The sequence below is a fragment of the Narcine bancroftii genome, chromosome 7, assembly GCF_036971445.1.
Source record: "Narcine bancroftii isolate sNarBan1 chromosome 7, sNarBan1.hap1, whole genome shotgun sequence".
NCBI classification, from domain to species: Eukaryota; Metazoa; Chordata; class Chondrichthyes; order Torpediniformes; family Narcinidae; genus Narcine; species Narcine bancroftii.
In genome coordinates, this window is record NC_091475.1 from 78199082 (window position 1) to 78213494 (window position 14413).

The 14413-nt window shown below is 48.6% G+C and overlaps 1 protein-coding gene across 4 annotated transcripts in view; it reads right to left on the reverse strand.

The window, feature by feature from the left end:
- LOC138739043 (collagen alpha-2(IV) chain-like) overlaps nt 1–14413 on the reverse strand; it is a 171842-nt gene that overhangs the window by 106528 nt on the left and 50901 nt on the right. The window lies entirely within an intron of this gene.

Genomic DNA, 14413 nt, shown 5'->3' on the forward strand with positions numbered 1-14413 from the left:
CCCAGCCCAGACGGCGTGGGCGTCCTCCTAAGGCACACGCAACTGGTGTTTTAGTTTCCAGCAACAATTCTGGGGGGTTGATGTAGCGGCCATGTAGTGGGCTTAGCGAGGGCGATGTTGCGAACCATTGCCGGCATGGTCCTGCAGGCCGTGGAACAAATAAACAAACAGGTGAATACTCACCTAACAGAGCGGTACTGCGTGCTGGAGAACGGCGCGTTATCCTGCTGAGTATCCTGCCAGATGGTGCGGGACACTTACAAGGATCAACTTAAATCTGCTGGTCCCGTGGATCGAAAGCATTCCAATAGCAATGCCCCACCTTGTCCCGTGGTGTATAAAAGAACATTGTAAAACCTGAATAAAGTCACTCTTGAGTTGACTAATCCAGCGTGTGTGTTTGTATTGCTCCTAGTAGCTCTACCGTAGTAGCCGCTACATCTTCCCCTCTCTGCCTTCCATAAGGACCGCTCCCTCTGTAACTCCCTCGTACACTCACTCATCCCACCCCACAAAATTTCAGATTTATTGTCAGAGTACATATATATGATATAACATACAACCCTGAGGTTCTTTTTTCTGTGGGTGGGGCAGAATGATCACATATTGGTAGTGCACAAAAAACTGTACACAGCGTTTACATGTAGACAAATAAAGAAACAGATAATGAATGTAAACAAACTGACTGTGCATTAAAGAGAATTTAAAAATTCAATAACGTGCACAAATAAGAGTCCTTAAATGAGGCCCTGATTGACTGTGTCATTGAGGAGTCTGATGGTAGAGGGTAGCAGCTGTTCCTGAACCTGACAGTACGAGTCTTTTGGCACCTAGACCTCTTTCCTGATGGGAGCAGTAAGAACAGAGCATATGCTGGGTGGCATGGATCCTTGACAATTGTCGCTGCTCACTGACAGCAGAGTTCCCAGGAGATGTTCTTGATAGAGGGGATGGTTTTGCCTGTGATGTCCTGGACTGTGTTCACAACCTTTTGGAGAGCTTTATGCTCAAGGGTATTGGTATTCCCATATCAGACTGTGATGCAGCCGGTCAGCACACTTTCCACCACACCTCTGTAGAAATTTGCCAGGGTTTCTGGAGTCATACCAAATCTCCACAAACTCCTGAAGAAGTAGAAGCACTGATGTACTTTCTTCATGATGCCATTAGTGTGTTGGGACCAGGAAAGATCATCCCATATAGTGACTCCCAAGAACTTAAATGTGCTTGCCCTCTCCACCTCTGATCCCCCAATGATCACTGGATTGTACATCTCTGTTTTTCCTTTCCTGAAGTCAACAATCAGGTTCTTAGTATCGGTGACATCGAGTGTAAGGTTGGTGCACCATTCAGCCAAGTTTTCAATCTCACTCCTATAAATTGACTCATCATCTTTCTTTATACAACCCTCTATCATGGTATCGTTGACAGATTTGTAGATGGTGTCATTGTTGTACTGATCCACTCAGTCGTAGGTGTAAAGTAAGTAGACCAGGGGCTAAGAATGCAGCCCTGTTGTATTCCAGAACTGATGGAGATTGTGGTGATGCTCCCCTCCATTTCCCTCCCTGTCACCTTCTCCTGTGGCTGCAGGAAGTGCCACACTTGCACCCACATCCCCCTCCCTCACCCCCATTCAGGACCACAAACAGACATGTGTATCCACAGGAGTCATTTACCGCATCCAGTGCTCCCTTTGGGGCCTTCTCTACATCGGAGAGACTGATCGCGGCCTGGGAGATCGCTTCACTGAGCCCTTTGCTCTATCCGCACTAGTGGCCAACCATTTCAGTTTTGTATCCCACTCCTGCACTCACTTGTCTGTCCATGGCCTCATGTACTAGCCCACCAAGACCACCCGTAATTTGGAGGCACAGCACCTGATATTCTGCCTGGCCACTCTCCAACCAGAATGCATTAACATCGACTTCTCCTATTTCTGCTAACCAACTCTCCATTTTCTCCCTCCTTTCCCTTTGTCTTCTTTGCCTTAGCTCTCCACCCCCATCCCTCTCTATAGACAGAGCAATTCCTCCTCTACCTGCTTCATGCTGTGTCCTTCCTCCCTTACCCTTCTGCCTTGGGCCCATGCCTCCTCTCCCTACCCCTTCCCCTACCATTTTGTTCAGATGCCTGCTGACATTTTTTCACATTTCAAGCCCAAAATATTGGTGGTGTATCTTCATCTTTGACTGTTTGACCTGCTCAGTTTCTCCAGCATTGCGTTTTTACTTCAATCACAATGTCTGCAGACTTTTGAGTTTTAATAAAGGACTCACATTTTTCATTTCGACCTGGGGGATATGGGATGGTGGGCTCTGAGGACTGAGTGTGCACAGCTTCAATCAACTGCCCTCTCCTGTTGTGGACTATTGTTTTATACAGTGATCAGTTTTATACAGTTTGTTTGTTTTTTGTAAATACGCCAGACCCATCTTCTGAAAGACCTGGGCTTGACAGGAGTTGCACTGGGCCAGTGACTTCAACGACCACTCTGGCCAGAAATTCTTTCGCATCACTGGAAGATGAGAATATGGTCATGAGACTTGTCCCCAACTATCACAGTTGGAAAATGCACAGAGGAACTGGTGGAGAGTGACGGCATCCCAGCCATTACAGTGTGTAGGAAAATGGAGGGGAAATACAAAGGCGGTAGGTCTAGTGATGAGTTGAGTCGATTCACAGACTCACCAGCCATCTGTCACTTCAACGAATTGGTTAAGACCATGTTTCATGGAGCTATGGAGTGTGAGAGGGTGCAGCCCCTGCTCGCCTGCTTGAAGGGGGTCGCTCCTCAAGTTCTGGCTGCATTTCAGCCCCACGCTCATGATCTTTGGGCACAGGATAAAGAGGAAGGAGGGTCGGTCGAGGTTTGGCTTCATTGGTCTGGTACTGGGCCTTGTCATCCATGGGTCCAGGTTCAGCTCGATTGCCCGTCCCTCTTCTGAGGAAACGTGTGTGTCTATGGATCCCTGGAGAAGGAGCAGTTTGGAAGGTCTCCAGGAATGGTTGTTTCCCCCCCCCCCCACCCCACAAGGGTTTCATAGTATTGACTGAGATAATCATGTTGCAATTTGTAACATGTTTTGTGTGAACAGCCTGAATTGTAGACGTATTTAGTACCTTGTAGACATATGTAGTACATGTAACTTTTGGGTTAAAAATAATATGATTTTATGCCAAAAAGGCAAATAAAAGGGGCAGTAATGAGGGAAATATAACCTCTAGTCTTTTAGGTGAAGGGCATCTCTGAACAAAATGACAAGTTAAAGTGTCAAATCCAGGGGCGAGCAACCATATCAATGAGTCAAGTTTGGGTCTCAGGTAAATGTGGAGCTACAGTATTCTCCCAAATGCCAGCCTGTTCCCTCCTCTCTGCTGAGAAGCTAGTACTGAGCACATCCTCCAGCCTTGCTGTGTGACAAGAAGAAACAGCAGAGAGCTTGGCTGGAGATCCTGGCATGTGACAGCCCTTCTCTGGCCTGCCCACCACTGATCACAGCTGGGGACCTCTGTTTCCACTCACACACCTCCAACTTGGGGACAATAGCCAAACAGGAGCTGGATTCTATCTGATTATTTTCAGCATTAGGAATGATGGGGAAGGCTTTTCCCACAACTCACTGAAACTACACTTGGCAGCATTGCAGAGCAGATGCGCTTTAGCTGAGCCCAAAACAAGCTGCCAACAAGATCCCTCCCGAGAGGCAGACAAAATGACACTCCATCACTCGAATCCAAGCAGCTGAGTTCATTGCTGGGGGTGGGGGTTGGTGTCCCTGTGATCCCACTTAGAACTGGTTCACTCAGAAACTCAGAACTGCAGTATGACTTCCACAGAATTCTGCTCACTATCTAAATGCAGCAATCTGAAATAGAATGTAACTGGCCTATTTCTCAGCAGCGTAGAACACGGCCCCTCGAGCAGTGGAGTTTGTGGGGCTGGAACAATGGGGTTTGAACGAGAATCATGCGGAATGCTCTCCTGATAAAGGAGCTACAGTGAACTCTGGTAGATCAGCAGGAAGTTTGTTCTGAATTTACATTTCATTTTCCTGCAATCCTAATGTCAACCCTTACTCTCACTCCCTCTAATCTCACTCTTCAAGATAACCCCCTCTTTCCCATCCCTTTACCATCTCATCACATCATTATCACTCCCACTCAATCTCAACCCTCTAACCTTAAACCCTCTAATCTCACCCCCTTCCAATTTCATCCCCTCATTCTCACCTCATCTTAATCTTCAAGGGCAGCCACATCATGAGGAACAGTACTGAGGGAGTGTTCCACTGTGGGAGGGGCAGTACTGAGGGAATGTCCCACTGTGGGAGGGGCAGTTCTGAGGGAACATTGCAATGTTGGTGGGTGGGGGGGAGAGGCAGAACTGAGAGAACATCCCACTGTGGGACGGACAGTATTGAGGGATTAGAGACTGTGGGGGGAGGGGGAGTTATCTCTCTAATGCTAAAGGAGCATCCCACTTATCAAGATTTGTTTCTTCACTAGCATGTAACTGTGGGATCCTGCTGTGCCTTTGAGGTGTAGGGTCCAGTGGTTCTCAACCTATTTCTTTCCACTCACATCCCACTTTAAGTAATCCCTATGGTATGTGATTAGCAAGGGATTGTTTAACGTGGGATGTGAGTGGGAAAGGAAGGTTGAGAATCACTGCTCTAGGCCCAATTGTTACTGAAATATTTTGCTTGAGAAAAATTGTCATTGGCCCATTTCCTTTGGCGTTACGAAACCGTGCACATAACGAGTCAATTAGGGACGATTCAAAGTGGTGTTCAAACTTTTTCTTCCCACCCACATCCCACTTTAAGCAATCCCTTATTAATCACCGATGGCAATACGGATTAATTAAAGTGGGATGTGGGTGGGAAGAAAAAGGTTGAGAACCACTAGTGTAGCCGGAGCAGAGCGATCCGCCCGGCTCTTGCCGGCCCCTCGGCTGCTCTCCCGAGACACAGGACGCAGTTTTGTCCAAGTTGACGGAGTGTTGAAACCTCGGTCGTTGCCACTGAAGAAAGTTCACTGAATCCCCTGTCGGCGTCTTTCAGCAGTGGGGGTTTGATTTCAGTTACTGACCCCACTTCTCCCAGCCCCCTCCCCTCCTCAGGGAGGAGCGAGGGGCCATCCCAAACCTCTCCACAGCCTGAGCTGCCGACACAGAGATAGTCTGGAGAAAGCAGCACACAACGTGCTGGGCGGGGGAGAGAGGTCAGCAAACTTTCTGCAGAGCCTGTGCGTCCTGCACCAGACCCCCGGCATCTCCAGATTTCCTGGTTTCTCTCCAGTCTGGAGAAGGCAGAAGGTCGCTGTTTTAACTCTAGCTGCCTGCCCTGAGCCCCTCCCCTCCTCTCTCTCCTTGCCTGTTCAGTGCGGAGTGCTGACTCGTTATAACCTTCCGGGACCTCCACCCCGAGTACTCACTGGTGATCTTCCCTGGACCTGCACCCCAGTGTGCCGAGAACCGCCGACCTCACCCCCAGAAAAGTAACTCCGGGCAGGGCTGGATTTGGGGAGAGCTCAGCCCTGAGGTGTGGGGACCCGCTGGTGATTCGACTGCAGCTCACGGAAGGAAGCAATGCGGTTAGCTCCGATTCCACGAGCATTCCCCGACCTCGAGAGCATGTCCCACACCCTAAGCGAGGTTCCAGCTAAAACCCCTCGCCTGCCGAGGGTCCCGGCGGGTCCTGGGCGTCTGTGTCTCCGGGGATGATGATTCTGCATCATTCCCGTGTGAAACCACAATAGAAATCTGACCCTGGGACGGAAAGGACCATCCAGCATATCAGCGTGCTTGTGGGAACCAGCATGTGTCTGCGAGCGAAACCAGCTGCAGCATTGAGAGAAAGCAGGCAGAAAGTCTTGCATTTGCACGATACCAGAGCCGAGACGCAACTGTTAAACCGCAGGAGCCGTTTTGTGCACAGCAGATAAATACAGCCCAGTCCAGGCCTTTCAGCCCTCAATGTTGTGACCCTTGCTTAGGTCACACCCCGATATTCACTGGCTGTATAAGTCTTCTGAATGTTCCTATTGTAGCAGCTTCCACCATCTACCCCACCACTCTCTTTGAAAAAAAATCTTAGTTCTGAGGTCTCCCCTAAATTTTCTTCCACTCACCTTAAACCGATGCCCCCTAGTATTTGTTATTGTCACGCCAGGAAAAAGGTGCTGGCTGCCCACCCTATGGAGGCTGTATACTGTATACCTCTATTCAGTCACCTCTCATTTTTCATTGCTTCATGAGACACATTCTGCAATCCAGGCAACATCCTGGTAAATCTCTCCTGCACCCTTGCCAAATCATCCGCATCCTTTCTGAGGCAACTACAACTGAATACAATATTGGTCAGGACAGAGAGGAAACTCCCCTTCCACTATTACATCGTGCCAACTCTGAGACTTAGGGTGCTGTCTCTGTGAGTTTGCAAGTTCTCCCCGTAACTGTGTGGGTTCCCTCTGAGTGCTCTGGTTTCCACCCACTTCCCACCTGCAAGATTGGTGGGTTAATCTGCTGGCAAATCACGCACACACCTCGTTTTTGGGGGCACTTTGTGCTGCATTTGATGGTCCATCCCCTCCTCTGGATAATGCAATGGGAAGGTCCAGCACCTCCGCAAGCCACAACCAGTCTCATCCTTGGGCGACGCTTCAGGCAACAAGAGTATTTTGGGAAAATGGGCAGAGAAGGTAAGTGAGAGACCTGGGGGAAGATGACACCCATTTACCCCTGTTCCCAGGATCCCAGAACACACACTTGCTGCCCTCAGCGCTCTGCTGAGAGTTGATCTCTGATAGGTATCCCGGAGAGTAATGTGGATACAATTGTGAGAGTTTCCTCTGCATAAACTGGTTGCTGTGTTCTGAACATATGATACGTATTGCAGCCTGTGAGAGCTTCTGTTTAACCGTGATCAGGCTGCACGCTAACTAAAAACAACCCTGGAAGAGGCCCAAGCAACAAGATTGGTTTGTTTTCATCACAGACATCGCTTGGCCTCTGAGACAGTTGATTAATTTTTTTTTAAAGACTTTGATTATCTGTTTGGAGTTAAGAACATCTGTAGATGCTGGGGCTGAGTGCAATACAAAAATGAGCTAGATAAACTCAGCAGGTCATACAGCAACCGTAGGAAGTAAAGACCAACTAATGTTTGGGCTGGAACCCTTCGTCAGATAATACGTTCGTGTACTGTGGTTGAGCATCTGTGATGCCCAGAGGTTGCATCAATGCAAGAGCCTCTTTCAGCTGTGATTTTGTCCACAATTCCCAAGGAGTGCCCATCATTCCCCACCAACTGGCAGCTGAACATGAAATTCCAACACAGCAAATCATCCCAAGCTTTGGAGTAGGTCCATGTGCTTACTTGCTGATGTCTTTGTTTACTGTCCTGTCAGTTTGAGTAGTATGATCATTCCCTCTTAATGCAATTTGTAATTGACCAGATTGTTTAATGAATGGATTATTTTAGAATGCATCACATGACAAATAGTTAAAGATGTTCCCTTTCAGCTCCCACAGTAGACTCCACATATTTAGTCTGAAATGTTCCTGTGCATAGTTTATCCAACTTGCTATTATTCAGTTGCATGTATTGAAGGGGAGATTGGACACTCTTTGTCCTTGTTTATAAACACACAAATCATCAGGTTGGCCTCTGGTTCCATTTCCACAACCCAGAGTTCCTTCTAAATAATCCTGTCCCCTTCTGAAGCCTTCACTCAACAGATGAACAAGCCACTTGTTGAACCCCTCCTCCCTATTCGCAGTCACAGCCATAGAATTGTAGAGTCATTCAGCCCATCACATCCATTCTGACCCGTGGGCATGCCTTGATTAATCACATATTCCAGCATTTGCCTTCAATGCTTGGGCAATGCATGAGTTCACTTTTTTTAAATGTTATCAGTGCCTCTCCTTCCTCCACTTCCTCTGGCGAAGTGTTCAAAATATTCACCACTCTCTGGGTGAAACAGGTCCCCTCAAATACCCTCTACATCTCTCCCCCCCCCCATGCTAAATCTAAATCAAGCTTTATTTACCTCCAACATAAGCTAAGATTTCCTGCAGTCTTTCCTACCTATATCTAAATTTAGACCCTTCCATCATGTCCCCTAACCTTCTCATTCCAGGAAAACAGACTCAGCCTCTCTAGCCTCTCCTCAGAATTGAACCGCTCCTTCCCCAGGCATCATCCTGGTGAATCTCCTTTGTACCCTCTCCAGTGCTTTTGCATCCTTCTTCATCATGTGGTGACTAGAAATGCACACAGGACTCCAGCAGAGGATTGACTTATGTTTTATAAAGTTGAGCATAACCAACTTTTCCTCTGCTACATCGACTACTGCATTGGTGCTGGCTTCTGCACCCATGATGAGCTAGTCAACTTCATCCACTTTGCTGCTTTGACCCTGACCTCAAATTCACTTGGTCCATCTCTGGCAGCCCTCTCCCCTCTCTAGACCTCTCTCTCTCTCTCCATCTCAGCAGACAAACTCTCTACAGACAAAATGACCCTAGTGTGGCGATGCACATAATTGATGGACAGGCAAACCGGCCCGCATTTTAGGCACGTGCCAGAGGAACAGCTGCATCAAAGATGGCGCCATGCGGTCTTACTTTCCCAGCAGCTCGGGGCCCGGATGCGTGCGGGCAGCATGCTTGCGTCATGATGACGTCATTTCTGCCACGTGGGGGCGGGAGCTGGGAATGCAAAACTGCTATGCGCTAGCCATAATAAACTTCACGAGTTCTGACAAGCCCACTGATTGCTGGTTTCGTTCTTTCACTCAGTCAGCTCGCTCGTTACACCAGCATAATCTCCCTGCTCTTGTATTCAACATTGTAACTAAAGGATGTCAGTATTCCATACACCCCCTAACCACTTTGCCTATCTGCACTGCCACCTTTAAGGTTCTTTGGACGTCCACATCAAGGCCTCTCTGTTTCACAATATTCCCGATGTCCTGTCCAGTATGGTGAATGTCATATTCATTAAAACTCTTCCCCCACCTCCCTCTGGGGTTTCAGCTCAATGCTAGTAGATCACTGGCTCAACCAAGCCCCAAGTCTCCACTCTTTTATTCCTGAATGTAATACCTTAATCCCTGGACCTCCTCTGTACACCACCCCTCCCCATTTCTCCTCGAGATACACCCTCTTTAAGTTTTCAACCACTCTACCTTTCTATGTTCAGGGACAGTACTTGTTACAGCCCCTCTCTCTTCTCTCTCCCTCTCCAGGTCCAAACTGCACACTGCAATAGCACACTGGCAGAACTGACTTTGGGAGGGGATCCTGTGAGTTGGCACGAGAAGATGGCAGGTGCTGGTGTGCAACCCTCCCCTCTCACGCCCACCAACAGCTGTGGTAGAGCAGCCAGATGTTGAGTGAGGGCCCATAAATTGATTCACCCTCGGGTAAATATACTAAGAGGAAGCAAAGCCAACTCCTCCCAACTGGAACAGCCCCATGGGGGCAATATTGGCCAGGTGGCCATTCGCTCTGTCCAATTCATCTGTGCGATCTTGCCAAGGCAGATGCCAGAGCAGACTTCCAATTTGCTGGATTCTCAAACGGACCGCAGTCATTCAGAGGACAGTTTTCTTTTTGGAACAACAGAGAGAGAGGGGGATGAGCAGAACTGGAGCACGAGGGGCAGGTTGAAATTTCAGTCATGGTTTCAGTTTGTGGGGTTAGGGTTAAGCCTGCGACTTTGTCCCATGTTCCATGTGGATCTGAGGAACAGAACAGTCTCAGTTTGACACAGGAGACTCCAGCAGACTTCTGCAGGAATGTGTCAACTATTCCCATCCACAGGCTTCCTGCTTGGTTGAGGCAGGGTCCAATTGCCTTGCCCTTGAGCCTCGCGGGTCCCAGGAAAGATGGCAAACACAGGAGAAGAGACTGCAGATGCTGGAATCTGGAGTTAACAGACTTTTGGAAAAACTCGAGGGTCGGGAGGCGTCTGTTGGAGGAAAGGGATGATCGAAACTCTGCATCAGACCCATGGCAGGGTCTTGACCCGAATGTCAGAGATCCCTCTGCCTCTACCCATGCTGCTCAAACCACTGACTTCCTCCTGCAGCTGGATTTTAGTTCCAGGAGAGATGAGAGAAGCTGCAACCCATACTTTCGCCATGAACCTCCCACTGTGACTCCAAGTCTCAGGGGAGGAGGGAGTAGATCAGCAAATTCATGGATCTACTGCAGAATGACGCAGCACCCGTCATGATTGCTGTGCCCAGTTCACCCCTTCTCTCTGTCTCACTTCCTTCCAATTATCCAACGTCTCCCCAAATCCTCACTCCCCCTCCTCTATCTCAGGCACCCTCAGTCCCTTGCAATCCCTCCTTCAATGCTCCCTCCTACCTTTGCCTATCAGTTTCCCCCCCACCGTCCCTCTCAGTTGCCCCCTTCCCCTCCCAATACAGCTAAATGCTCTATACTAGTAGCTTGGTTTGGGGCTCACTCCTTGACCTCCCCTAGCCCCTTTGCGTGAACCATGGCTGGTAGGAGGAATTGCAGCTTTTGTATGGAGGAAGAGACTGAAAGGCTTCTGTCAGTGAGATTCCTGGGGTGGGCCACAGTTCTCAGAATTCCTGGAAAGGTTAGGCCTGAGCAGATGCGAACATGGCCCCATAGCTACTTCAGATGTGCCAACTGCTGGCAGGCACACTCTGCGGTTCCTGAACCAGGAAGATCAGCCAAGGTGGGTGAAAGCAGCCTTCTTGGCCCATCCAGAACAGCCCCAGCACCTCACCACACTGCACCAATGCAATGTTTCACCGACAAGGGGAATTAGAGCTACACTGCAGGAGAAACATCACTGATACGAAGTCAGAAGGAGCGCCCCACTGTGGGAGGGGCAGTACTGAGGGAGCATCCCATTGTAGGAGAGGCAGTGCTGAGGGAGTGTCCCACTACGGGAGGGGCAGTACTGAGGGAGCACCCCAATGTGGGAGGAGCAGTACTGAGGGAGCAGTAGTGCTGAGGGAGCCCTGCACTGTAGGAGGGGCAGTACTGAAGGAGTGCAACATTGTGGTTTAGTGCCAAGGAACTGCCACTGTAGTGATGCCTTCAGTCCCCAGATCTGGACCATTCACCACAAGTATCTCAAGGTGCGGGAATTACACTAACAATGTTAACTCCATGAAATTCTCCTGATCCTTTGTAAATTAAGTGAATCAAAATTAATTGTCCTCACTCATATCAAACAATAGATCCCAATTACACTGGCTGTGTGGGGCAGGCCCATGTATCTAGAATCAGATGCTCTGTGATAAATTAGATTGTGGGCAGAGGGTACCAGGAACCACGATCTGCAGCAACTGCTTTCACCCAAGTGAACAGGCTGCAGAGGACATCCTTGCTGATCAGCTCTCAATGCAAGTGCTTGGGAATAACCTTTCTTCACCACCTCTCTGTAACGTAAGCAGGTCTTGGCAGTCATCTGGATCTCTTGATCCTATTGCTTCGTTGATCATATAATGCCATGAGCTGAGTTCCTTGCACATTAATTTGTTTATCTGTCCTTGAAGATTGGCCACTTAATTGGCTTCCTTTTGCTTTTCATGCAGTTACCAACGCAAGAACTCCCTTCCTTCTCTTACTCATAGTTTCTTCCTTAAGCTGATTAGGCAAAGTTACAGTGACAGGGCAGAAACATGCAAATACATACATGAGCACCCCTCACACCCCCCCACCCCCCACCCACTGGACCAGACGTCTCCTGGCAGGATCTCTTCCCTTGTCTAATCATCACTCCCCATCCAATCCCTTCGCTGAGTCAAATGTCATCTTAGCCGTGAATGCACAAAGACAGCCTTTGGGCCTCTCAGCTCTAGGTTAGTTGTTATCACCTGTACCTTGTTGTAAACTACATTCTGTAATCACACTGCCACAGGAGTTATACGCCCGGCCGAGCAGCATCAGTGGGAGAAAAAAAAGAATCAAAGTTTCAGGTCAGAACATTTATCAGGGTGAGGGGCTCAGATTCTAGAAAATATCTATTCTCCCACTAATGTGCATGAGCACTCAGTTCCTCCCGCAGATTGTGGGTTTTCTTTGCTGTGGATTCCAGCATCATCAGAATCATGTGTCTCGTGTTATTCGAGCTGATACTCGTTCTATTTTTAAAAAAACTCCAATGAGTTCCATTCTCCTGGTCTTTTCTTGCTCTCCCAAATGCACATCTTCCAGTAGTCCTCCATATTCTCAGTTGAACCTATTTCCATCTCCCTCCACCACTATCCTCACCCACATCTCCTCCATTTCCCACTCATTTGCCTTGGCCCCCTCTGCCCCCAGATGCAACAAACATTTTTTTTTTGCATTGAACTAATGTTTTATTCCCCCCATTTTGAAGTGTCTCCTTACCTTCTGTATCACACCGTGAGTTTAGACAGAATATCTGAAGTGCAGTATTTACGTCCTATTCATTAGCCTGTTGTTCGCAGATCACCTGCTGCTCAGTTTAGACTGCAGGCCATCTGTGAAAATGTCTAGGGATCACGGAGGTAAAATTTCTTAACGGGAATTGCGATCTCTTTAGACTGTGTTCTGGAAAATCGTGAATAATTTCATCCTCACCTACCACCCTCCACATCCAATACATTATCTGCTGGAATTTCTGGCACAAACTACAGGATCCCACCACCAGACACATTTTTCCTTCTCCTTCTCGCTTGGCCTTCCGAAGGGACCGCTCCTTCCATGATTCCCTCGTGGACTCATCCCTCCCCACCGATCTTCCCCCCGGCACCTTCCCCTGTGGCTGCAGAAGATGCCACACTTGAGCCCACACACCTTCTCCCTCACCATGGTCTGGGACCCCCAACAGGCCTTTTGAGTGAAGCTACACTTCACTTGTGCATCCACAGGACTGATTTACTGCATCCGGTGCTCCCTTTGTGGCCTTCTCTACATCGGAGAGACCGGGCGCAGATTGGGAGATCACTTCGCTGAGCACCCCCTCTCAGCCTGCAACCACTTCAATTCTGAGTCACACTCCCGCGCTCACATGTCTGTCCCTGGCCTTGTGTACTATCCCACACTGACCACGTGCAAATTGGAGGAACAACACTCGGGCCCTGTCAAGCCAGATGGCATTAACATCGATTGCTTTCTGCTAAATGTGCTTGCCTTCTTTCCCCTCCCCCTTTTCAGTTCTCCCCTCCCTTCCCTCCTCCCCCGATTGCTGCTGGCCCCTCCCTCCTTTCTCCACCTATCATCTCCTGCCTTTACCTCCCACCACCTTTTGTTCAGACACCTGCTAGCATTCCCTCATACTTTGATGAAGGGCTCAAGCCCGAAACATCAGTTCTGTATTTTTACCTTTGCTGCATAAAGGCTCTGTTTGACCAGCATTTTGTGTCTTTACTTCAACCACGATAGATTTTTGTGATTTTGCTGATCACTGCAACGAAATGTTCCCCATCTCTCCTCTCCTTCACTCGATCACTGAGCTCTTTTCGAACTGGCTGTTTCTTTTAAAAACCTGTTACTGCACAGTGCAGGAATAATTTAGAATATCAGTGTGATTAATATTGCCCACAGGATAAGGGCAAGGAGCCCCAGGCCAACTATTTTACCTAACCTTCATTGGCTTTCAACATGCATCCTGTGAAATGGGCTTCAACAGTGATGTATTCATGTGACCTAATCTATCCCCAGCCAGAATAAGGAATTTTGAGAAAGCTCTCCTCAGTCACATTAATTGTGGAGCTGTGGACGGGTGTAAAGATGAATGGAAGTTCTTTAGAGAAGGATATCTGCTGTCCCTGCACAGTTAGGCCCTCCTCTGAGCTCAGAGCCATCAACAAGGCTTGGCTCCTGTCAGGGATGGGTCAGTTTTTAAAAGGCACCAATTTTCACAAACCTTGTGCACATGCCCAAGCCAACATAGCCAGCGATTATGTTCCCCAGACTGAGGTTGTGTTGGCTTTGTGTGGCAGTTTGGAATGTCAGGGCAAGTTAACCTGCTTCATTTGCCTCACTCCAATCCATTCAGGGTGCGGTTCCTGCCTCTACACTGCAGCTGGGCATCAGCTGGGATTTGTGCTGGTCTCCCCCTCTCAACTGACCCCCTTCGTTGTGTGCCCTCTGTAGTGGCGTCACTTTGGGTTTGTGTCACCCAGTAGGGTAACTCATGTTGTCAGTCCCTACCCCAGGGACCTCCTCCCATACCATCCTTAGTAATGTTTCTTGCACTAAAATGTTACTCGTAAATCGCAATTCCCACATATCACTGAAGGTGGTGGGAATAGTAGTGAGATAAAACACCAGAAAATTTGACAAAAGCAGTGACTATAAAAACACCAGCAGCAAAGAAAACAACAGCGCGTGTAGGTGAAACCTGGTTGGCAGAGAGTGGTAAGTGGGGTGCCGCAGGGGTCA